This window comes from Lithobates pipiens, unplaced genomic scaffold (assembly GCF_037356315.1).
Source record: "Lithobates pipiens isolate NorthernLeopardFrog02 unplaced genomic scaffold, aLitPip1_a1.2 Scaffold_13, whole genome shotgun sequence".
NCBI classification, from domain to species: Eukaryota; Metazoa; Chordata; class Amphibia; order Anura; family Ranidae; genus Lithobates; species Lithobates pipiens.
In genome coordinates, this window is record NW_027507718.1 from 447,928,345 (window position 1) to 447,954,711 (window position 26,367).

Here is a 26,367-nt window from a genome sequence, read left to right on the forward strand (position 1 = left end):
TTTACATACAGCAATGTAATCTGTAAGATTACATTATACTGTATGTTTACTGTTTGTTTCACTTTTTGAATTTGGCGCCGATCTCCGTGCCCGTGCGTCGCAACGCTCGCAGGGCACGGAGATCGGCGATGTAATGCATCGAGCGAGACACGGCTCGCTCGTACAGCGGGGAGACAACGCTGGATCCGAGGGAGAAGGTAAGTAAACCTCCTCCTGGATCCAGCGATGCAGTCCCGAGTCTGACTCGGGGATACCGCTCTTGGTATAAAAAATCCACCCCGAGTCAGACTCGGGAATACCGTCAGGGGGGTTAAATCCTCAAGATAGGCTGGCTCCTGCTTTTACTTCTCCTGTCCAGACCACCTTCTTTTTGCCCAAGGTAGGTATCGAGGATCACTTGAAAATACTCGTAAAACTAAATATGGGGCCTGTGTGCCTTGTAGGTCAGTCTTCAGTGTAATAATTCAGGAGAGTACATAGTTGTGTAGTGTAGATAGAGGCTTGGGTGTGAGTCAGAGGGTTTATGTTAAGTCAGACTAGAGAGCTCTACAGGTCAGGCCTCTAGTACCTCCCCCTGGTTTTGAAAGCTTTGAGAAGTTTCTAGAAGCTAGGAGGTGGAGGACAGAGGGTGCCATTCTGAATATTTATGGGAATCTGGCCAATCCCCAGGCAGGAGGCCTGGCAGGGTGGCTGATCCATAAATATTGTGGACCCTGGTCCGTAGGGAAGTCGGGTGGAAGATGGAGTGCTGAAGTGCTGCTGTGTGTAGCCTGGGAGGAGGCCCCAGAGAAGGAGGGAGGTCTGCCTTCAGGCTGGAGACTGGAAGTTGGCAGAAGAAAGCTGAAAATGTAATCTCCCTACAGTCCACTGGGCATAGCCAGGAAAGAAACTAGCCTAGTGAAAGGCCTGAAAGCAGTTTCACCTACAGCTGCAGGACAAAGACAGTGTGAGTACCTCTACACCCCCAGGGCCTACAATAGAGAGGCTCTGGGATATTCTTTAAGACAGCCAGGAGGATGGGCAGTTTCCAGCTGGCGTCTGAAGACCAAGCGCTCTTTACACAGACTGTGTTATTGATCCATTAAGCGACAGAAGCCACTCCTGAGGGAGTAGAAAGTCCAGGATTCTTCCTTGTGGTTTTTTTTTTGTACAGAAATAGGAAGTTTTGTCCTCCAAGTCAAGTTGGGCATCCCCTATATACTCTTAGACTCCATCCAAGTTGTTTCCCCAATAAAACTACAAAAACAAGCCCATGGAGTGGTTACTGACCTTAGATTCAGGTTGGAACTGCATTCTGCTTACATAATTTGTAATAAAAACATCTTTGCCACCCTGAAGCTTCCCTCCATACACTTTGCATATTATTTTATATACACTGTGATTCGGTCCTTTTTTGTTTGAAAACCTTTGTCCTTTTTTCTTAGTTTTTTTTCTTCACTTTGCTATGTGAACAGATTATATTCTCTAGTCAATCATCTCTGGGGTCTTATTTAACAAAGAACCTGTCCTGTTGTTTATACTGCTAAGTGTTTATTTAACTTATTATTTTAACAAATAAAGGTAATTAATAGAAATCAGGCCTCTAGGAAATTCAATTTTTTTTTTTCATAAGGATTCTTATTCAAAAATGTAAATTTCAAGTGCACATAATTGTTTTATTATAAGTACAGCTTGAATGCTTTTTCAATACACATTTCTCAAATATAATAAACTTACAATATAGACAATCACAGGTATGCTAGAAGCGATATGGGTTTAAAGTGTGTGTGATTGACAGGGGAAGTGAATATGGGTGGTATGGTTGTGTATGTTGTAGTTGTCAGGGAGTGTAAAAATGTAGATAAAATTCTGAAAATGGAGGATATCAAGGTAGGAGAACAAATTTAAAGGTTAGGTAGGTTGGTAGAGGTGTGTCTAGGAGTAGGTAAAGTTAGGAGGGAGAGTAATGCGAAAAAAATAAAAAGGAAGAAGAGAGATAAGAAAAAAGGGGAGAGCAGGGGTAGGGTGGGTATACAGTAAGAAGGGTGGGACATTGAGAAAGGCTAAAATGTTTAGGGGGGATTGTGTGGTGATCAGTGGGTTAGGGGATCCTGGCTTGGTCTTAACACCTTGTTCAGTGGGCCTACTAGCACATTACGAAATACTCACCTTGGAACAAAGTCATCCAGCGCTGACATTTCACCACTGAGAGGCTGACGCGTTTCCCCTGTCTTTCTACCGGGTTTGTGTGGGAACCCTCGGTTCCGGCACAAAGCTCTGAAGTTCCGGCAAGGTATGCTGGACCTTTAGTGCGCATGCGCTAGTAATATCGCTGGAAGCATACAGGGTGAATATCTCCTAAACGGTACAGGTTTAGGAGATATTCATTTTACCTACAGGTAAGACTTATTATAGGCTTACCTGTAGGTAAAAATTACTAAGCAGGATGTACAACCATTTTAATGCATTCCCTGCATAAGGTAAAAAATGTTTAGGTACAGTACCCCCCCCTCCCCCCCCCGCCCACCACCCCTTATACTTATCTGAATCCTCACTCTCGATCCAGCGCTGTGCTTGCCTGCAGTAGGGATGAACCCAATGTTCAAGTCAAATGGGTGTTCGCTCGTTCGCCAAACAATGAACATTATGGGGCGTTTGTGGCAAATTTGAGTGCCGCAGAATGCACGACAATACACAGTGAGATTGTGCAAATTGTTAAAGTCTATGGGACAGAACGTGAAAAATCAAATGTGCTAATTTTAAAGGCTTATATGCAAGTTACTACCATTAAAAGTGTTTGGGGACCCGGGTCCTGCCCCAGGGGACATGAATCAATGCTAAAAAAAAGTTTTAAAAGTCCGGTTTTTCAGGAGCAGTGATTTTAATAATGCTTACAGTGAAACAATAAAAATTAAATATAGTATTATGCCGGGGGGGGGGGGGGGGGGGTTGTAGTGGGTTGGTGTCCTTAGTCTGTAAAGTTTGCCATGTTTAGAACAGTACCACAGTAAAATGACATTTCTAAAGGAAATTTTTTTTTTTAAATTTAAAACTGCTTGCGGCTGTAATGTATTGTCGGATCCTGGCAATATAGATAAAAATCATTGAAAAAAAAACGCCCCCCCCCCCAGTCCATTACCAGGCCCTTTGGGAAACCCCACACCAAAATGTAAAAAAAATTGTGTGGGGGTCCCCACAAAATGCATACCAGGCCCTTCAGGTCTGGTATGGATATTAAGGGGAACCCTGCATCAAAATGAAAAAAAATGTCATGGGGTCCCCCCAAAATACATACCAGACCCTTATCCAAGCATGCAACCTGGTGGCCTGCAGGAAAAGCGGGGACAAGAGAGCATACCCCCAAACCGTACCAGGCCACATGCCCTCAACATGGGGAGAGTGTTTTGGGATCCCCCAAAACACCTTTTCTGCGTGTTGCCCCCACCATGTGAATAGGTATTGGGTGCAGCCAACTGCTATCTTTTCGCTGTGACAGCTGATATATAGGCAAGGGCGACCCCCATATCCCAGACCCCCTTTGTGAATGTTTATCGTTTACATTGTACCCCTACACATTTACCAAAAAAAGTGTCAAAAAAGTAAAAATGACAGTCGCCAGTTTGAGACAATACCTTTATTAAAAAATAAAAAAATAAAAATGTCCCACAATGTCTATTCATCTTCGATCACAACGCCGATGGACCAAGAAAAAAAACACAAAAAAATGGAAAAACCCCGCCTCCGTTACTGTAGCCTCTTCAAGATGACAGCTGTTATATAGCTGAGTGCAGGGCCACCTGGTGACATAAATGGGTGACCCCGCCCCCTCTGACTTTAAGTGATGTTACATAACATCAGAAGGGGCCAAATCCCCCACTTACATCATCGGGTGGCCACGCCCTCAGCAATATAACAGCTGTCAAAGCAAAAATCCCGCAGTAAGCGGGAGCCTCCCATCGAGGTGGAGTTTTTCCATATTTTTTTTTTCTCGAGTCTCTTTGCACGTGGCCTGGTAAAGTTCAGGAGGCTGGGAAGGCACTTTTCCTGCAGCCTGCCAGGTTGTGTGCTCGGATAAGGGTCTGGTATGGATTTTATGGGGGACCCCCATGCCATTTTCTTTATATTTTGGCTCAGGGTTCCCCTTACAAACCATACCAGACCTGAAGGGCCTGGAATGGATTTTGGGGGGACCCCCACGCCATTTTTTTTATTTTGATGCAGGGTTCCCCTTAATATCCATACCAAAAGGACCTGGTATAGATTTTGGGGGTGACCCCCACACAATTAGTTTTTTTCAATTTGGGTGATATTCATACCAGACCCAAAGGGACACCCTACTAGGCACAATATTTAAAGGAATATTTAAAGGAATATTTCATTTTTATTGTTTCACTTTAAGCATTATTAAAATCACTGCTGCTGAAAAAACTGACATTTTAAAAACTTTTTTTTTTGCATTGATACATGTCCCCTAGGGCAGGGCCCAGGCCCCCAAACACTTTGTATGGCAATAACTTGTATATACGCCTTTAAAATGAGCATGTTTGATGTTCTTTTTCATGTTTCTGTCCCATAGACTTTAACGGTGTTCACACAAATTTTTTACCTTTTCGCAAGTTCTGGTGCAAACTGAACAAGGGGGTGTTCGGCTCATTCCTAGTCTGCAACAGCTCTCCTGTCACTTATTAGTATCATAGGCTTTGCTGGTCAACTGGAGCCATTTTTCTGTTTATATTCTTGGGGATAAACTCAATCCAGGAGGCCCAGGTCATGATATATTTAGCGAGCCTAGCTTTAACAATATGGATTGGTGGATTAGTTCCTCTATTGTGAGTGTTCAGTGAATTCAGAAAAACTGATTCTGGAATAAATTATGTCATCAGTTGTTAGGACGGCAGAAGCTAATTCATATGGAGCCCAAGGTTGTAATTAGGGATGGACAAATGGTTTGGCCCGAGCATGAGTTCGGGCCAAACTTTGGCTTTTCGGACATTCTCCGAACAACCAAATTATAGAGTTGTTTGACCATTTGTTCAGCCCGCCGAACGACCACAGTGCACAATGCATTGAAAGCCCTAAATGGCTGAAGCATAATCGCGCCCCGCACTATAAAAATATTCTTTCTATAGCGGCCATTTGTAGTGTGATAGCATTGTGGAGAGAGATACAGCAGGGCATTGTTCAGTGCTATTAGACAGTTAGTATGCTATAGTGTGCTATTCTGATTCTAGTGTCAGTGTAGAACAGGGATATGCAATTAGCATACTTCCAGCTGTTGCAGAACTACAAGTCCCATGAGGCATAGCAATACTCTGACAGCCACAAGCATGACACCCAGAGGCAGAGGCATGATGGGACTTGTAGTTTTGCAACAGTTGGAGGTCCGCTAATTGAATATCCCCGGTGTAGAATATCAGTTTAGTGTGCATCTAATGATAGTTCAGTGTGAGTGTAGTGCAACTATTCATCTTTACATTAGTGTGAATGTAGGGATAGTTCAGTCATTGTGAGTGTAGTGTGGCCATTCATCTTTACATTAGTGTGAGTGTAGGGATACAGGCATACCCCACTTTTAAGTACACAATGAGGTTTATTTACTAAAGCTGGAACATTTAAAATCAGGTTCCCTTCTGCATAGAAACCAATGAGCTTCTAACCCCAGCTTGTTCAATTAAGCTTTGGTAATAAAACCTGGGAGCTCATTGCTTTCTATGCAGAAGTGAGCCTGATTTTGCACTTTCAGCTTTAGTAAATAAACCCCATTGTATACTTACAAGTGGGGTATGCCTGTAGTTCAGTCAGTGTGAGTGTAGTGACTGTTTAACACAGTATATTTTATTGTGTTACTGCAAGTTTAACGCTGTATATTTCAGTGCGTTACGTGCCATTTAATGCAGTACATTTCTGTGCATTAGTGCATGCTTAACGCAGTATATTTCAGTTGCACTATTGCAAGTTTAACAACGTATATTTCATTGCGTTACTGCAAGTTTAACTGCCATACATTTCAGTGTGTTACTGCAAGTTTAATGCCTTATATTTCTGTGCGTTCTGAAAGCTTAATGTTGTATATTTCATTGTGTTACTGCAAATTTAACACTATATAGTTCTGTGCATTACAGCAAGTTTAATGCTGTATAGTGCTTTGCGTTACTGCAAGATTAACACTGTATATTTCATTGCATTACTGCAAGTTTAACGCCGTATATTTCATTGCGGTACTGCAAATTTAACACTGTATAGTTCTCTGGGTTACTGCAAGTTTAACGCTGTGTATTTCATTGCGTTAGTGCAAGTTTATAGTTCTGTGCATTACTGCAAGTTTAACGCTGTATATTTCATTGCATTACTGCAATTTTAACAGCATATAGTTCTGTACATTACTGAAAGTTTAACGCTGTATAGTTCTGTGCATTACTGCAAGTTTAATCGCTTTATATTTCATTGTATTACTGCAAGTTTAACGCCGTATAGTTCTGTGCTTTACTGCAAGTTTAACACTGTATATTTCATTGCGTTTCTGCAAGTTTAATGCTGCATATTTCATTGCGTTACTGCAAATTTGACGCCATATATTTGATTGCATTACTGCAAGTTTAATGCCATATATTTCATTGCGTTACTGCAAGTTTAACACCATATATTTCATTGCGTTATTGCACGTTTAACGCTGTATATTTCATTGCATTATTGCAAATTTAAAGCCATATAATTCTGTGCATTACTGCAAGTTTAACTCTGTATAGTTCTGTACATTACTGCACACTTAATGCTGTATAGTTCTTGCGTTACTGCAAGTTTAATGCTGTAAATTTCATTGTGTTACTGCACATTTAACACCGTATATTTCATTGCGTTATTGCAAGTTTAATGCCATTTATTTCATTGCGTTATTGCAGGTTTAATGCCATATAGTTTTGTGTGTTACTGCAAGTTTAATGCCATATAGTTCTTTGCGTTACTGCAAGTTTAACACCGTATATTTCATTGCATTTCTGCAAGTTTAACTCTGTATATTTCATTGCATTACTGCAAATTTGATGCCCTATATTTCATTGCGTTACTGCAAATTTAACACCGTATATTTCATTGCATTTCAGCAAGTTTAACTCTGTATATTTCATTGCATTACTGCAAATTTGATGCCCTATATTTCATTGCATTACTGCAAGTTTAACACCATATAGTTCTGTGTGTTACTGCAAGTTTAACGCCATATATTTCATTGCGTTACTGCAAGTTTAAAGCCGTATATTTAATTGTGTTACTGCAAGTTTAACACCGTTTATTTCATTGCGTTACTACAAGTTTAATGCCATATAGTTCTGTGTGTTACTGCACATTTGACGCAGTATATTATAATGTATGGAGTATGTCTGTGTAGTGAATGCTCAAATTAAAGTGCACTAAACACCACTTTCCACTGATTAAAGTGCATCCAAGTACACATTTACACATCTTTATTACATTTTGTTAATCAGCACCCCCACTCCCCCATCATGTCTGGGAGGACAGCAAGGAAAGGCAGAAGTTCCCATGCCACTGTGAGTGGGCCAGCAGCATATGTGTCCACAGGCAAAGGTGGACGTGGTCAGTCCTCAGACGGTGCACCATTTCCTCGGTTTAATGATGTTGCCCGTGCTATCCAGCATGCAGAGGAGGTGGTGGACTGGCTTACTAAACCGTCGTCATCATCCTCATCCTCCGTCACCCAAGCAGAGACTAGTGCACAGTCCCCTGCAGCTGCCAGAGTAGCAAAACCTGCCTAATTGTCCACAGCTATTCCTGCATCAGGCATGGAGGAGTCAGCAGAATTATTTGGGGAAGGCAGGAACATGAGCCTACAGAGAGGGGAGAACACTGGTACACAAATTGGCATTCATGTTCCCTCAGCCGCAGCGTATTGCCAAGTTGTCTCTAGTGGTAATGAGGATGGAGGAGATGATGATGATAAGGTCACTGACTCGACTTGGGTGCCAGATAGAGCAGAGGAGGAAAGTGAGGGTGAGGCACAACCCCAGCGAGGCAGTCATCATGGAAGAGTAGAGAGCATTCACCCTATTCCATCACATTGTGGATCTGTTATCTCCTGGCCCACTTTTATGGCACAAAATAGTTTTTAAGCTTAACAGCTGCTGGCCCCTCACCCTGCATCTTGGTTGCATTCTGGGTTTATGCAGTAAGCGCAAATGTTGAGTGCGCACAAGTGAGTTGCCTTAATAGGTGTATACAACAGACGTATGTCCATTTATTATAATTATCTTAATCTGCAAAAAATAAACATTTTGGATGGTATGTTAAGCAACATTTAAAGCATGCAAACTATAATTTGATCAATGTTCATTCTTACCATTCAGTGGCATTGGATGGCTTTCTAGTGACTTGTATCTTGTATCCAGTATCTCGTATTGATTGTAAATGATTTAATCATGTATATGTTATACTCTTTATGAACTTATTAAAATTTTCCAATTGTTCACCAATTTATATTATTTTATTGTAATTTCACACTTCATTTAAAGTCCCGCCCCCGTTGCTCTTTCCCTCTTTTGACTATTATAGGGATGGAAATACATGACCTTACCAGGTCATGTTTTCATTTAAAGTCCCAAGGTATGGAAATAGGTGACCTTACCAGGTCACATTTCACTTAAAGTCCCTTAATCCTTCGCTTATATAATACTTTCTAGTGACTTGGAAAAATTCTTGTCACTGGTGATGCTTTTTTGTCCGAATGGGCCTCAAATGTGAGATTTACTAAAGCAGGCGAGAAGAGTCTGTAGCCATTTTAGGCAATCATACACAGCCAGCGCTCGGTTGGCTGAAATTCAGTGGGAACTCAACCTGCCTATAAACCGTCTGATTTGTGACATGCTCACCAGGTGGAACTCGACTTTGCCAATGCTACAGTGGCTGCACATGCAGCAGAGGGCTGTCAACGAGTACCTGTGTGAGTATGATACAATTACAGGCTCAGGCCAGATCAGTTTTTTTTCCCCACACCAAAGGCTTCTCATAAAGGATGCAAGTAATGTACTGTCAACATTTGGGGAGACCGCAAGGATGGTGAGCCATGATATCCATCTGCAGAACCCTTGAGAGTAGTATGTGGCTGCGAGGAGGCAGTTCCAGATACTATAATCCTCAGTGACCCTGAGGAGTCTGCTTCTCATGCCTGCAAATTGGTGGCGCATGGGCTCCCTCATGCTTCAAAGCCTTAGAAAGGACCCAAGAATATGTGGCGTAAAGGAAAGGGATCACTATTGGTTGGCAACCCTCCTTGACCACCGTTATAAGGGGAAAGTCTCAGAACTCCTCCCGTCCCCACAGAGAGTGTAGAAGATTAAATCTCTTGAGGACACCATAAAGAGAAGTTCATCGAACGCTTTTCCGGACTCTATTAAGTTACAGTGTTGTGAAAAACATAGTTTGGAGGCTTCTTTTGGTCAAGAGAGGAGCGGTGGAGAGGATGCATTTCTGAATTTTTTTAGTCCTCGGCCACCCAGGGCTGTCAGCTTCCACATCCCATCGGCAGCATCTGCATTACATGATGGATGACTATCTAGGGATGAAAACAGAGATTTCCAGTCGATGATTCACTGGCTTACTGGGTCATGAGAATAGACCACTGGTCAGAACTTGCCCAGTATGCTAATGAGATGCTAGGCTGCCCTGTATCCAACCTGTTTCCCGAACGGCATTCAGTGCTGCTAGAGGTTTTATTACTGATCATAGAATGCATCTGTCCACAGACTCTGTGGACCATCTGACTTTTATCAAAATGAATCAGTCTTGGATTACCAGCAGCTATGAAGCCCCGAATGCTGATGTCACTGATAAAGTGTTTTTGGGATGTGGAATCTCTGCAGGACTTCTAGGCTGCCTAGTATTGCGGGTGTTGATTTAATCTGGAAGAATGTTTTTGGTGTAGGTTTCATAAGTAAAATTAATACCCAAAGACCACTTTTTATGCACCTGTATGACAGGTGCATATCATTAACATTTTTGACAGCAAGGCCATTTCTTGCTTTCTTCAAGAGTACCTCTATAGGCTTATGGTGTGAAGGCACCACCAACACCCAAAGAACAATTTTTCTGCACCTGTTTGACAGGTGCATATAATTGCAATTTTTGATAGCAAGGCCAATTCTTGCTTTCATCCAGAGTTCCTCTATACGGATATGGTGGGAATGCGCTGCCAACACTCAAAAGAACTATTTTTCTGCGCCCGTTGCAGAAGTAGAAATCCAAAGTCTGTGGTAGAGACACCAGAATTTATCCAAAAAAATCTCACTTTCACTTCATGCATCGATAAATCACTGCTCATTTAAGAATGACGTTTTTTACAAACTTTTTTCCCATTGATACATGTCTCCCAGGGCAGTACCCGGACCCCATAACCATTGTATGCCCAATTACTTGCATATAAGCCTTCACAATAGGCACTTTTGATTTTTCATGCTCAGGTCCCATAGACTTCAATGGGGTCCGTTTTTCGGTTTCCGAACTTTCACAATGTTTGTTTGGCCCATCCCTAGTTGTAATGCTGCACAGTAAAAACCTATGGCTTTAGGTAACAAAAAGGCAGGTTTTATCCAACCAATGGCTTGTTGAAAAATTTTAGCAGTTTAGGACAATTTTCAGGCATTTTGCCAAGGCACTCTTGAAAGAGCAGGAAAGAACCCTATGGTGTGTTTGAAAAAGGCAGATCTAGGAATTGCTAAAAAACTGTAGCAGGAGAAATGGTGCACTAAGGAGCCTACATGTGCACTAACAGTCTCTGTGTACTGCTACTGGATAGGAATAGCAAGGATCTCAATTTAATATCATGACTACGGTATATTTTTTTTAAATCATTCATGCAGAAATAAAAAAAAACTCCTATGGGTTCACAAACATTCAATCTTAACTGGACAATACCAGCATGGTGTAAACATGACAATCATGTGTTAAATCTAAGTGACTGCACAAAAATGTTTATATACCACTGCTGACTATTCCTTATAATCACAATGATCGATTAATTTTTATTCTCTAACAATTCCCTTAGCCATGTAGTCTGTTTCCTGAGGAAGACATCTAAAAGTTTTTTAAGTTGTCAACACGCTCAGCTAGTGCCACCTCCTGGGGAAGGAGTTTTACATTTTTACTGCTCTAATGGTAGAGAACTCTTTCTTTAGTCTAAGGTTAAACGCCCTTTCTTGTAACCTCAAGTTGTGACTGCATGTCCTCACCAGGTATCTTAGAGTAAAACAGTTTATTACAGTTACTGAATGCAGCTTTCATATATTTGTAGTAATAATATCACATAAGAGTCTCTTCTCCAGATTGAATAACTGTAATCTATACAATTGATCCTCATAGCTGAGGAACTTTTAATTCAATGTCTTTCCAGAGTATTGGTTAGTGGTTACCAAAATTGAACTGCACATTCCGGATGAGGCTGAACTAGTGTTTTGTAGAGGCTGAATTATTGATTTATCTCTTGAATGTATGCCTTTTTTAATGCACGATAGTATTTTGCTAGCTTTGTTAGTTGCAGCTTGGCATTGAATACTATTGTTAAGTCTGTGATGTAAAAGCATCTCCAGATCCTTTTCCAATAATGATTCTCCTTGTGGAGCACCGCTTAATGTGTAATTTGCATGTGTATTCTTGACACCCAAGTGCATAACTTTACATTTCTTAATATTAAATCTCATCTGCCATGTATCTGCTCAACCCCCTATTGTATTAAAGGCTTCCTGTAATGATGCTATATCCTATATCCTGTGTTTGAGTTATTTCCCTGTGTAATTTGGTATCATCAGCAAACATTGAAATCAAGCTTTTGATTTCAACATTCATATCATTAATAAACAAATTGAGCAGAATTGGCCCAATAACAGAACCCTGGGGTACACCACTCACAACTTTAAACTGTTCAGAGAATAAGTCAACTATAACTAACCTTTGAAACCGTTCATGTACCCAGCTTCCTATCCATGTACATACAATTTAATCATTTCCAACAGACATAATTTTATAGATGAAATGTTTATGAGGTACACTAGGAAATGCCTTAGCAAAATCTAGATAAACTACACCCATTTGACTTCCACCATTACATTTCTCACTTATCTCTTCATAGAATGATAAGAGTTTGGTCTGGCAAGAACAGTCTTTCAGAAATCTACACTGGTTTTCAGTTATGATACCTTTTCTGCAGACAAATTTCTGTATAGAGTTACAACACCTTACATACTATTGATGTTAGGCTGACTGGTCTGTAGATCCCTGTTATATATTTCAATCTTTTTATTGAAAATTAATGAAAAAAAAGTGCATCCAAGAGGCGCTTCTTTTCCTTTAAAAGCTCTTGGGTTGCTTTTGCAGTGTGTTTTTCATCACAGTCCATCTGTACTGTGAAACGCCGTCCAATCAACTTTGCTGTATTTGGCTGAATCTGGGCTGAAAGTATATCTTTAAACACTGTAGAATTCATCCAGCTACTTCTGTCACATCATCAATAAACACCAATTTTTGAATATAAGTACCACATTAGCTTTCACCAGTCAGCTGGTACCATGCTGATCAGTAAGCTGTCCTTATAGATTAGGAATAATGGTTTATCAATAACCTGGCTAAGTTCTTTAACCACTTTCCGACCAGCCGCAGTACATATACATGTACATGTACGTCATTTTGTACAATAGCCAGGGGGGGGGGGGGGGGCGCGTGCTGATTGGCCAGAGGGGGAGCCAATCAGCGGGTCCGAAGGACCCAATGTCCGCTGGCCACCTGTGATAGCTCCCCAGAGAGACAGAACGGTGATCGGCCAATCTAAACGAAAAAATAAAAAATTTATAAATGCAAAAAAGAAAATTATATAAAAATATAAATGCCAAAATGGTGCTGAAAATATAAAGAAGTAAGCTAATCAAAGAAAGGAGCCCAAATAGCATGAGTATGAACTGATTTCAAAACAGAATAGGCCCCCAGAAATTGGTAAAGTCCTGGGATTGAAACCACATATGAAATAAATGTCATAATTATAGTGGTAGTTACCTAGTGTTGCTGATATGGGAGTAAAGGCCAGCGATCTCAAGATGTGTATCAGTCAGAGGACTGACTGTGAATGAAAGAAGTGTATTTAAATGCTCTCTATGTAATGAGTGGACCCCGTCCAGTGGGAGTGAAAACTAGTAGTAACAGGTACAGACTACACAAATTATGTATCAATGTCAGAACTAGCTGTGAATAAGAAAAAGGCTGTTTGACCACTCCCTGTTTAGCGAGCGGACCCCACCCAGCGTCACGCAAGGCATGACATTCAGGACGGGTGCCAAAGTCAGAGCGGAAGCCTTTCACTGAACCCCAGACGTCCATCCCACCGTCAGCCAGTGTCATTAGTAAAGTAACAGTGCATATTTTTAGCACTGATCACTGTAATAATGTCACTGGTTCCCAAAAAAGTGTTAAAAGTGTCAGGTGTCCGATTTGTCCACCACAATGTTGCAGTTCCGCTAAAAAGCACTGATCATCGCCATTACTAGTAAAAATATAAATAAATAAAAATGCCATAAAAATATCCCATAGTTTGTAGACGCAATAACTTTTGCGCAAACCAATCAATATACCCTTATTGGGATTTTTTTTAACAAAAACATATAGCAGAATACATATTGATGTAAATGAACCTAAATTGATGAAGAAATTTGATTTTTTACATTTTTTTTTATTGGGTATGTTTTATAGCAGAAAGTAAAAAAATGTAATTGTAGAAAATTAAATTGTTGGGTTGCGCAAAAAATAAAAACTGCAGTGGTTATCAAATACCACCAAAAGAAAGCTCTATTTGTGGGAAAAAAATGGACGTCCATTTTATTTGGGTACAGCGTCACACAAATGTGCAATTTTCAGTTAAAATAATGCAGTGCCGTATCGCAAAAAATGGCCTGGTCATGAAGGGGGTAAAACCTCCTGGGGTGGTTAAGTTCTCTCGGGTGTAAGCCATCTGGTCCTGGTGATTTATTCTCATTAAGTTTTTCCAGTCTTTTTTTCGAACACTGGCTTCTGTTAGCCATACAAGAACATTCAGTGCTCTGTTCATACCAAAACCATCTTGTTTATTATACCCTTTCTTTTCCTTAGTAAAAATGAAGGAGAAGAATGTATTTAACACAGCTGCTTTCTCCTAACCAAATTCCCCCGACTATCCTTTAAAATATGCTTCGGCTTTGCCTTCTTAGTATTAGTATATTTAAAACATTTTTGGGGAATCTTTTTACGCTCCTCCGCTATGTGTCTCTCTTGGTAGTTCAGGATTAAAAATACAAAAAATAAAATTATGTCTTTTCAATCAGTAAATATAAAATATTGCATTTGAAAAATAGCATATATGCAGCTACTATATGAAACTCTGTATTTTTGTTCATATTTTTACAGGATTTACCTTAACTGTATTGCTGATGAAAGCTTGCGTTTTACAGAGATGAATATCTGAAGTTCCAATTATGGTCAAATGAACAAGCCAGACACACACACATTCCTCATCTGCCCTGTTCATAGAGGATATATTTAAATTCAATTCGATGAACACAGTCTATTAAAGTGTAAGCCTACTTCTGGGCTACCTTTTGTTTAGAAAAACAAGATTTCTTTATCAAACCAGTGTTGTGTGTTCATCCTGTACACTTGTACAGGGTTTTCCACTGTCAATTAAAGTGGTTGTAAACCCTAGGACAAAAAAACAAAACAAAAAAAACCCCCTGCAAGACAAAGCCATAATGAGCTAGTATGTATAGCATACTAGCTCATTATGAATTACTTACCTGAGATCGAAGCCCATGCAGGTCCGGCGGATGACATCGCTCCCAGAGTTACTTCTGGGTATCGTGGGCTCCGGCGCTGTGACTGGCTGGAGCCGCAATGACGTCAGTCCCACTTCAGTTTGCTTTAGTGCGCATATGCCGATGACGTCGGCACATGCAAATACAGGGGATATCTCCTAAACCGTTCAGGTTTAGGAGATATGCAGGGTAGCTACAGGTAAGCCATATTATAGGCTTACCTGTAGCAAAAAGTGTGTTGTGAGGGTTTACAACCATTTTAAGTGGACATTTTGTAAAAATCTGTTCTTTTGCTTGTGTCTGTGCATGTCCATGGGCAATAGCAAGGTCAGAAAAACAAATTCTCTGTTGCTGGTTAGTGCATGCTGTGCTTGTGTTGTTTTAAACCAAAGCTTGCAGATATTATTCAGCACTCTCCTATGCCTATGAGTGATAGTGAGGAACTTCTATACTTTAATTGCTACAGCTGCTCCTCCTTCCCCTCTCTCAGACCAGCCATGCAGAGCAATGTAACACCCCCGGCCTGTTTCCTTCCACTGGAGCAGCATTTAAAGTGGTTGTAAACTCTCCCCCACAACTTTATCCCATGTAAATCAGCATAAAAACCCAAATGAACACTGCTTGTAGACTTGCTTAGTATTGAAATTATTTTTTTTCTTTAGAAAGGCATCACTGAGCATGCCCAGATCTCCCCTGATTTACGGCACACTCTGTATGTGCTTGTCTATCTGTTATCAGGAATTCCTACGGCACACCACTGATATCCCAGGAGGCTGCAGAATCATTCAGAGCTTCCTCCTACACACCGTCTGACCATGTGACATCACATGCAGTGTAAACCTGTTCATTACTGCAGTCTTATCAACTGAAGCTGATAAGACTGACAAGGGCAAATATTAGACAATAGCACAAGTAAATTGTAAAAGTGAAATACAACAAGTAAGCTATAAACAGGGAAACAGGGTTGCCATAGAAACGTTGGATTGAGAAGGAGGCTAGGTTAACAGTACAGGAAGTGCTCAATGTAAGGGCAGAAATACACTCCGCTGTGGACTCAGAAAACAATACTTAAGATCCTCTTTAAACCTGGAAGAAGAGGTGCTGCTTGATAAATAACATTTGTCCCTCTGGTTTATACTGACAGACATCCAACCAGTGTTGCCAACCTACCAAATTGAAATTTACACAACACCCAAAATTTACTGGCGCAGCCACGTTTTTACTGGCATCTCCAAAAGTTACAAAATTACAGTTTCAAGTGCAAATTTCAGTATTGTAGACTTGTGCACAGCAGAAAAATTTATTTAGTTTTGTTTTCATTCATAAATACATAATTTAGTTCTGTTATATTCGTTATGTTACGTTAATACATTTTTGGATAATTAATTATTTCTGTAGAATGCCGATATTCATTATACCAAATTGATTTGATTTGTATGTATATTGATTTGATTTGATATTTATACATGTATATATATTCGTGATCACGATTCGCAGTTTAAAAAGTTGTTTGTTTATTGAATTCATTAACACACACAATGAAAATATCTCTTCTCCTCTGCTCAAATACAATACAATACCCTTCTTACTCACTTCTTACTCAGTTCGCAGGAATGCACTTTGCCAGTAATTCAACCTCCAGCACAAAATGAATCAGCTGATTGGACTGTAACTGGCGGTTCACACAGGGGCGGCTTCAAAGGCGTGCGACTCTGAAACCGCCCCGCACAGTGCGACTTCAGCACGGCTTGCAAAGCGATTTTTGTATAGAAATCAATGCAAGCCGCTCCAAAGTCACCCCAAAGTAGTACAGGAACCTTTTTGTAAGTTGGAGCGACTTGAGACGCTCCTAGTAGAACAGTTCCATTGCAATGCATGAAGTGTGATTTGTCAGGCGGCTAAGTCTCCTGACAGGTTGTCCCTGTGTGAACCTGCACTAAGATCTACTTTAAGTTGAGCTTTTGTTCCATTAGACCTTTAAGGAATGAATGAATCATGTCAAATGAATTCATTATTTTCGCTAATATAATTTATTTCGTATTAGTTGAAGTTTGTTATTTGTGTCTTCGGACATTCGGTGCAAAATTCGGCGACGTGGGCCTGAATTACGATTTGTTATGAAACAAATTGCACATGTCTAGTATTTAGGCTACAAAAACCTACAATGTGTGATTTAAGGTAGATATTAAGGCAAACAACATATTTCTTATTTTATTTTCATATGGAAAGTAGAAATGCGCATTCGTTTTCGTCCGAATGCATTTTCGTCCAAATTTCGGGTATTTTCGTTATCATTTTAACAAGCGATAACGAACGCGCAGAATCTGAAAACCGAAAGATCCGACATAAACAAATGCTTTATTTTTGTTTTTGTTGTGACAACAGTTTGATATAGATAGGAGATTTGACATGAAGCTGACAATAGCAATCTGTGTCCATTGACCTGTGGTTGAACGTACCTAAACTTAGCTCTATTAGTCCAAGTTTATTCTACATAGAGAGAAAAGATTTGACATAGAGAGAAAAGATTCAACATTATAGAGACAAAAGCAAAAAAGGTCAAATGTGCCTAACCTAACTCTATTAATCCAAGATTATTCGACATAGAGAGAAAAGATTTGACATGAAGATTCGACGAAGCAGTCGCCTCGAGTGGACATTTATGGTCAAATCCCCCGTCCATAGGCTATTGAAGAATTGTAATGTTGGTTGACTAGTAAAAATATTAATAAATATAATTATTACTAGTGTCATACAACATTAGAATTCTACTATAGCTTGTAGGTGGAACTTTCGACCGGAAATGTACGATTGCGACGTCCTACAGTTTATCTGCTCTGTCTAATCTTCTTAGAACATTCGACAGACACCAAATTTATTTTTCAGACGAAAACGAAATTCCAAAACAAAATATTTCAGTGGGCACATGTGTAATGGTAAGTAAGTAGCTCAGGGACAGGACTCAGGAGGGCAAGAAATTAGAGTGTGCAGGCACACACACATGAAATTGACGACACGGCACGTCCCCTCCTGAGTCATAGGGATACGCTCTCTTCATGCCAGTTGGTCATCTCAGTCCACTCCTATTCAAACATCACTGACAGTCCCGCTCCCGGCTTGTCTTGCTTCCATCCCACAGACCTGCAAATGAGGCTCTGCCCCACTCCCTTGCACCATGATATCACACGACACACTCAGACACCACCTCCCCTGTAGCGGGAACTCGAATGGTCTCTGTCGGCTCCGGACCGAAACTGTGCAATTCCTGTCACTGGCAGGAGAAAAGTGCCCATATTTTACTGGCTGCCAGTAAAAATACTGGCGGTTGGCAACACTGCATCCAACCAGTAGGCATGATCTGACAGGGGGTATAAGGGTTAATGCTGGATGGAGGCTGCTTAGGCTCCTGGTCTGATGGCACAGCAGTGGATGCAGTGGAGGAAGACTGTCTAGGAATCCATTTGTTTTATTGTACTGCAGATAGTTAGCCATTTTTTAAATGATTCGGCTTGTTTTGCATACATATGACCCAGCTACATCAGTTTAACGTTCTGCTATATGTATTGCTTCTTGAGCAGATTATTTTTTGAAGTCTTTAGTGGCTTCTTTCTGAATTTTCATCTGCACTTAGTTTACATATCATCTGCATTTTCACATTAGCATTACTCTATCTATACAGTCACAGCACAATCCTCTATTTAGTGCAGGGTTTCAAATCAGCTTTTTGCCACATTGTGTCGGAAGAAAACCCCCGAACGATGAAGGAGAAAGCCGGGCTCCCCCACTAGTACGGTAAAAGAGCAGAAGATAGCGCAGGAGCCCGGGGAGAAGACCCCCGAAGTCGGAAGAAGACCCCCGGAGCTGTCTAATAAACGACTTTAAAAACCTGTAAGTGTGTTTTTTTTTATTGACACTTTTTCCCTCAGGTGAATGGGTAGGGGTACGATGTACCCCATACTCATTTACATATTGTGGGGGGCTGGGATCTGGGGGCCCCCTTATTAAAGGGGGCTCCCATATTCCCGATGAGCCCCCCACCCGCAGACCCCGACAACCAATGGCCAGGGTTGTCGGGAAGATGCCCTTGTCCTCATCAACATGGGGACAAGGTGCTTTGGGGTGGGGGGCCGCAGGGCCCCCCTTCCCCAAAGCACCCCCCATGTTGAGGGCATGTGGCCTGGTGCGGTTCAAGGGGGGGTGCTCGCTCCTCCTCACCCCCTTTCCTGACCGGCCGGGCTGCGTGCTCGGATAAGGGTCTGGTATGGACTTTGGGGGGACCCCCACGCCATTTTTTCGGTGAAGGGGTTCCCCTTAAAATCCATACCAGGCGATGAGGCTAGCAAGGTGTCAATCTCGCCGATGGAGATTCCTTCATTCGCTAGTCCTGTCGTACCTCAAGTCATATTCAAAATGAATGGACTTTACTCCGTGTGTGGGCAAGTCCGTTCATTTGAAAAGTCCGGCGGACCTCCGCCAAAAGTCCGGTCGTGTGTGGGCAAGTCCTCTGCTGGAAAGTCTGGCAGGATGTCCGCTGGACTAAGTCCTCCGGATAGTCTGATCATGTGTACGTGGCATTAGTGCCAGTAAGAAAGTTGTTAGCAACCCTGATACTGGATTACATGTTTGTAAAATATTTTATAAAAATAATAGTGCTGGAGAACTATCAAGGTGGATATCCATTTTGTTCACAATTCTACTCCCTGTGTAGCTTTGGTTGGGACTTATCACCAACTTATTACAGTACCAACGTGGCTGAAAAAAAAGTGATGACCTTTTTGGTGCTCAGTATGGAGTTCATCCTGCAGCTTTTGACAGTCTGGGGCTTTTTATTGTATCGCAGAATCCTGCTTTATCTGCATGTGGAGCAGTCATTTGTTTCATGAACATACAACCTCTTTCTAAAAAATGATTTAAAAAGTTAGGATCATTAAACCCATTTCCACTATTTCATATCAATCAATCAACCATTAATATCATAATGTAAGCAACAGTCTATAGCACATTGTAAAATATTGATATTAAAGAGGAGGTCCAGCCTCCTGCAGAAAAAAAATAAAAGTCATCAGCTACAAATACTGTAGCTGCTGACTTTTAATATTAAGACACTTACCTGTCCAGGGATCCCACAATGTCAGCACCCCAGCCGATTTTTCCATCGGCTCTCAGGTTCTGCCGCTGCCATTGCTTCTACGGGAAACTGGAAGTGAAGCTTTGCAGCTTCACAGCCGGTTCCCTACTGGGGACGAAACCGTGCTGCGCTTTTTGAATGTGGGGAAGGAGGAGAGGGGCCAAAGTTCAAGGTGATCTCACTACGGGAGCCACCCCACTAGCTCTCAAGAAGAGTCTTCCAGAGGCCAGATGAGGAAGTGAATAACTTCTTAAAAGAGAAGATTGAGAGCATGCACACTGAAAATGGCAATACAGCAGTCAGAGAATTCACTCCCATAGAGTTGCCACTCACAAAAGGGAAGGAAAGAGAAATGGCAGGGTCAGCCAGGTACTAAAAAAAGTTTTACAAGAAACATATTTGAAGACTTAGCCACTCAAACTCAATAAATAATTAATATAGCATAATGCGTAATAAAGTTCATAAAAAAACGGTCCAAATAAAGTGCTTGGCACAAATCAATGAATCCAAAAGTGATGAAAAATGTGTTAAAAAATAAGAGTGAGACCCAGGAAAAAAACAGTGCTATTCCTCTTCTTTCAGGTAGAAACACACAGCACTCACTAGAAATATATGCTTGATCTACCAACGATATCCTGCGTATATGGACAACTGGACACCACCATCTCCTGTAAGGTGCTCCTGTGCCATTAAGAGATCCTGTGTGTACCTCACTCGCAAAGGGAAGATGTAAAGGAACCTATCATAGTGTAGTAAATTCTAATTTGATTAAAAAGCAATTAAAATTGCACTTACATCCGCCATGATATACTTAGGCATGACATTTAAACTGAAAGCGCTCCACCTGCACTCCAACAACTGGAAATGAGGTGTCCTGGAAGCTCCGCCCAACCCATTTCGCCAGCAAGGTCTGACGTCATCAGGGGGGTCACATTTTTTACATTCATATGATGGTATTATGTGATAGATAATATTGATAAAGCAATTTCTCACATTTACTTTGCACTTCATTTGTTAAATGATGGCAAGCTTCAGCAGATAGGAAGAACACATTTTTTAAAGAGATCCAACAAAAAAAATTGGGGTTTAATGGTACATCAACCTAAACTTCTAAACATAATATAGAAATGTAAAATAAAATTGACCCAAGCCATTATTGATTCCCTTTAAAAAATCATATCTCTGTAGTTTACCATGTCACACAGGAAACCTTCTAACAATGGTGATTCATGAGTTTTACAGCTGTGCTGTGTGATCATTTAGGGATATCTATTAGGTGTAATCAGCATTTATCCGTATCATTGATTTTCACACATTGCGCATCTTTTCGGCTAAACCATGGTGCTAATTTATATGGTGACTGAGGGAAATAAGGGATTATGATGCTTCGTCCTCTAAGCTGTTGTTGATCTGACATGACCTCAGTAATTCATTTACCTTTATTTACCTTGACTCGTCATTATAGTGTTGTCGAGAGAAGCAAATTAAGCTGCTCGCCGCGGTATAAAGTCGCTGTCTAGGCAGTGCGCCAGTCATGCTGTGAGGCACAGTTCTTAACAATAAAACGTAACAGCTTCACAAAGCTAGCTTTCTAAACCTACTTGGAACATTTCCATTCTGAAATTACTTCCAGCTGTTCATTTAGATCATGAACTGTTTGTCAATGTTGACAATTAGTCGGCTAAAGATTTCATTGACCACACTGCCAGGATTAATGTCAGAATCTCCTGTTAGTTATTTACCACCCTGAATTTCAGGAGTGCTAGATGGCTCATAATTCCTTTCAAGTTGCCAAGCTGAAACTTCTAGAAGACATGACACGTATATAAATCCTTTTGACAAGAATGATATGTGAAAATCAATGGGAGTTCATCAGGAATTCCCATGAAACCATTGGCAGGACAGAATGAGTTTGGTAATACTGACTGTGGACTTATAAATGTCAGAATGGTGTTTTCAGATAACTTGTGTTGAGTCTCCAGTCGCCTTGACTTCAACACTGAAGTTCTATAAGTCATCATTATTAAACTCAGTTCGTCATTATAGTTTGATTAATGTTTGCTTGACTTGTGCTTTGACGCTTTCCATTGTGTACCTTTAAGGTTAATTGTGTAATATATCATAGACAACACCTTTTTCTTGGATATGTTTTGACTAGAGGATGAGTAAACCAGGTACCACTGATTGAAACAAATAAAAGTCCATTAGCCTGTAGGTGGTCATACATTATTATTGCTATGATCAATTGTGTAGTGAATACATCTTTGTCATTGGTGCTCAGATGAGAAATCATTTTATACCTGACTCTCTTTTCATTCATGCTAACTGAGAGCTCATACTCATCACAAGTATAACCATCTTAGGACAAAATGTTACTTAAAGGGTACCTCTACTTTTGTGGGGGGGGAAAACAAAACAAAGAAAAAATAATATAACATATACAATTGTAATTGAATGTTTTTAAAAATTACCTTTCCTTTTCAATCTGCAGCCGCTTTAACTTTCTGCAATGCAATGGCTACCTGGAGGTGTTCTGTACACAGAATGTATATAAAATGCCCCCCCGAAACATAGTTTCCTGTTTGTGTGATAGGCTCACTGATTTTACCAGAAGTCTGCACTAAGATGCAAGTCAGATTTCAGGCATCCCCTGCAACAAAAATTACATTTTTGGTGAGATATTCCCAATAGGAACACGTCTAAAGGGATTCAGGCCCAGCAGCTTTCCTCATTAGTGCCCTGTAGCTGCACAGCTGATTGATAATTATCAAACCACTCCCATTAGACCCACTCGGCACAGAAGCACAGAGGAACAAACAGTGATTTCTTCAGAATAACAAAAGGTAGGAATCTGATCCTTGCAATGCACATAGATCACCCAGAGGGGAATTTTTTTCTCAACAAAAGTGGAGTTACGCTTTAAATTAAAACTAAAGTCAAAGCTTTTTGTTAGTTTTGGATGGAGCAGAGAGGGATTAGAACACCTGTCAGGTTTTATTGTGACCTGTGCCCCTGTTAGGCCCCTTTCACACTGGGGCGATGCAGGCGCCGGCGGTAAAATGGCACTATATTTAGTGCCGCTTTACCGTTATTTTAGTGGCGATATTCAGTATACCCCCTGCTGGCTGCCAAGAAAGGGTTAAAACCACCGTAAAGCGTTGCTGCAGTGGCGCTTTACTGACCATATAGCCGTGCTGCCCCATTCATTTCAATGGGCAGGAGCGCCCCGCTCCTTCACTGCTCCCCAGATGCTGCTAGCAGGACTTTTTTTTTACACCGCTCCAGTGTGAAAGCCCTCTTTCAGGGAGTTTTGCAGTTACTATTTTTAGCACTGTGGCACCTGTAAGGTGCCCCAGTGTGAAAGGAGTCTTAGGGACATTCACCTTCTCTATTTGTCCTGTTTACCAGTATCATTGAAAGTAAGAGTAAAAGAAAATCCCAAATTTTGGGGTTGTTCCCAATAAAGTAATAAACGGGAAATCTTCCAATCTTCCAATTTAATTTTCAGGGATTTCTTCTCAGTTCCTGTTTTGGCTATGGGACATGAAGTGAAGGGAAATCTCCCCATTGGGACAAATATGGCAAAAATAAACCTTACTTTATCTAAAATGAAAAAAAAAAGTTTTGCCTATACTTTAAAGTATATTGAAAGTATATCGAAGCCCAAGAAAAAAATATAATATATTTTGCAGCTTACCAGTCCTTAAATTTGGTGGCTGCTTTAGTTTTCTTTTCTTCTTTTTTTCCATGCTAAGTGTATTTTCTGAAATTGTAGAAAACTAGCTGTTAATCCTTCTGTGAACCTTGTGTTCATGTAACTTCATGTGCACTGAACTGTAATCTCAATCTATGTATTTTGTCTTCTCATCTGCTTTCTGTGAAATACAAAACACTGCCTGTCTATGAAATGGGGAAAGGTATTTGTAGTTCCAATTAGGAGTGAGCATCCAAGGATGACAACACTGCTTTTCCAAAGATGCAGTACGAAGAGTGAACCTTTTCAGCATACCTCAGGGAGTGTATTACTGGAAGAATCACCAGGATAAAATAAAACCTTAAAAAAGAAGCCACCGCTTCTAAGGACTTATAAGATGCAATAAGTTACTATTATGCTTTTGGGTTACATATATTTAATGTAAAAAGACAACTTTCTCCTTCCTGAGGACTGGTGCCCAGAACTGGACAGCATACTCCAGGTGCGGCCGAACCAGAGTCTTGTAGAGCGGGAGAATTATCATTTTATCTCTGGAGTTAATCCCCTTTTTAATGTATGCCAATATTCTGTTTGCTTTGCTTGCAAGAGCTTAGCATTGCATGCCATTGCTGAGCCTGCCATCTACTAGGACCCTCAGGTCCTTTTCCATCCTAGATTCCCCCAGAGGTTCTCACCACAGTGAGTAGATTGCATTGATTTTTTTTCCACCCAAATGCATTATTTTACATTTTTCCACATTAAACCTCATTTGCCATGTAATTGCCCACCCCATTAATTTGTTCAGATCTTCTTACAAGGTTTCCGCATCCTGTGGAGAAATTATTGCCCTGCTTAGCTTAATATCATCTGCAAATACAGAGATTGAACTGTTTATCCCATCCTCCAGGTTGTTTATGAATAAATTAAATAGGCTTGGTCCCAGGACAGAACCCTGGGGGACCCCGCTTTCCACCCCTGCCCATTCCGCATACTCCCCATTTATCACTACCCTCTGAACCCCGTAGTAAATTTTCAATCCATGTACTCACCCTATGGTACATGCCAACTGACCTTACTTTACACAGTAAACATTTATGGGAACTGTATTGAATGCTTTTGAAAAATCCAGATACCAGATACACCATATCTACAAGCCTTCCTTTATCTAGATGACAGCTCACCTCCTCATAGAAAGTTAATAGATTGGTTTGGCAAGAACGATTCTTCATGAATCCATGCTGATTACTGCTAATGATACTGTTGTCATTGCTAAAATCTTGTATATAGTACCTTATCATCTCCTCCAAGAGCTTGCATACAATTGATGTTAGGCTAACTGGTCTGTAATTCCCAGGGATGTATTTTTTTTTTTAAATATTGGTGCTACATTGGCTTTTCTCCAATCAGCTGTTACCATTCCAATCAGTAGACTGTTTGTAGGAACAAGCAATTACTTGACTGAGTTCCTTAAAGCCCCTTCGGGTGCAAGCCATCTTGTCCCGGTGACTTATTAATGTTACATTTTTCAAGTCTATTTCTAATTCTGTCCTCTGTTAGCCATGAAGGTGCTTCCTGTGAGATGTCATGAAGATAAACATTGCAGATTTGGTTACTGAAGCCCCCGATGCCCTCATGAAGACTAAGGAGAAGAATAAATTCAATACCTTTGCAATCTCTCCATCCTTAGCAACTAGATTCCCTTCATCATTCTTTATGGAACCAATATGGTCTGACCTCCCTTTCCTACTATTTATGTACTTAAAGAATTTATTGGGGTTTTTCTTACTTTCCTCCGCTATGTGTCTTTCATGTTCTATCTTAGCCGCCTTACATTTCTTGTTGCATTCTTTGTAAAGTTGGAATACTAATGATGATCCCTCAGCCTTGTATTTTTTTGAAGGCCTTCTCCTTTGCTTTTATATGCATTTTTACATTGGTGTTGAACCATCCAGAACTTTTATTTGCTCTTTTAAATGTGTTTCCCATTGGGAAGCACTGGCTAATGCCCTTATTTAATATGCTCTTAAAGTATACCCATTTCTCCTCCATGCTCTTTGTCCCTAAGATTTTATCTTATATATATTCTAGCAAGGCTCATAGTTTAGGGAAGTTGGCTCTTTTGAAATTCAGTGTCTTTGTATTCCCCTATTCCTCCTATTAGTGTAATTTATACTGAAACAAACTGACCTGTGGTCGCTGTTTCCTAAATTGCCCCGTATTTCTACATCCGTGATCAAGTCTGTATTGTTGGTAATCAGTAGGTCTAGTAACGCTTTGTTTCTATTTGGTGCCTTTACAATCTGACGCATGTAATTGTCCTGAAAGACATTTTGGAACTGGTGAGCCTTAGATGAATACGCAGTTCCTTCCACCCAGTCTATGTCTGGTTAATTAAAATCCCCCCATTATGAGGACACTTCCCATCCTTGCTGCTAATCTAAATTGTAATAGAAGGTCCACCTCTGCCTCCTCCCTCTGGTTAGGGGGCCTATAGCATACTCCCAGTATTACTTTCCCCTTAGTTTCATCCTTTTGCATCTCTACCCATATGGATTGCACCTCCTCCCTTGCTCCCGTAGTGATGTCATCTCTCACATTCACTTGTACATCATTTTTGATATACAGGCATACCCCCTCCCCCTTTTTTCTCTTAGCTACCATTTTTGTATTATTATATTTGCAACCTGTTGTTCTGTGTTATCTACTATCTTATTCAAAGATGCTTATACAGCATA

At 40.6% G+C, this 26,367-nt stretch overlaps 1 protein-coding gene across 5 annotated transcripts in view; it reads left to right on the forward strand.

Annotated features, from left to right (window-relative positions):
• LDB2 (LIM domain binding 2) overlaps positions 1–26,367 on the forward strand; it is a 596,196-nt gene that overhangs the window by 202,901 nt on the left and 366,928 nt on the right. The gene's annotated exons all lie outside the window — the stretch shown is intronic.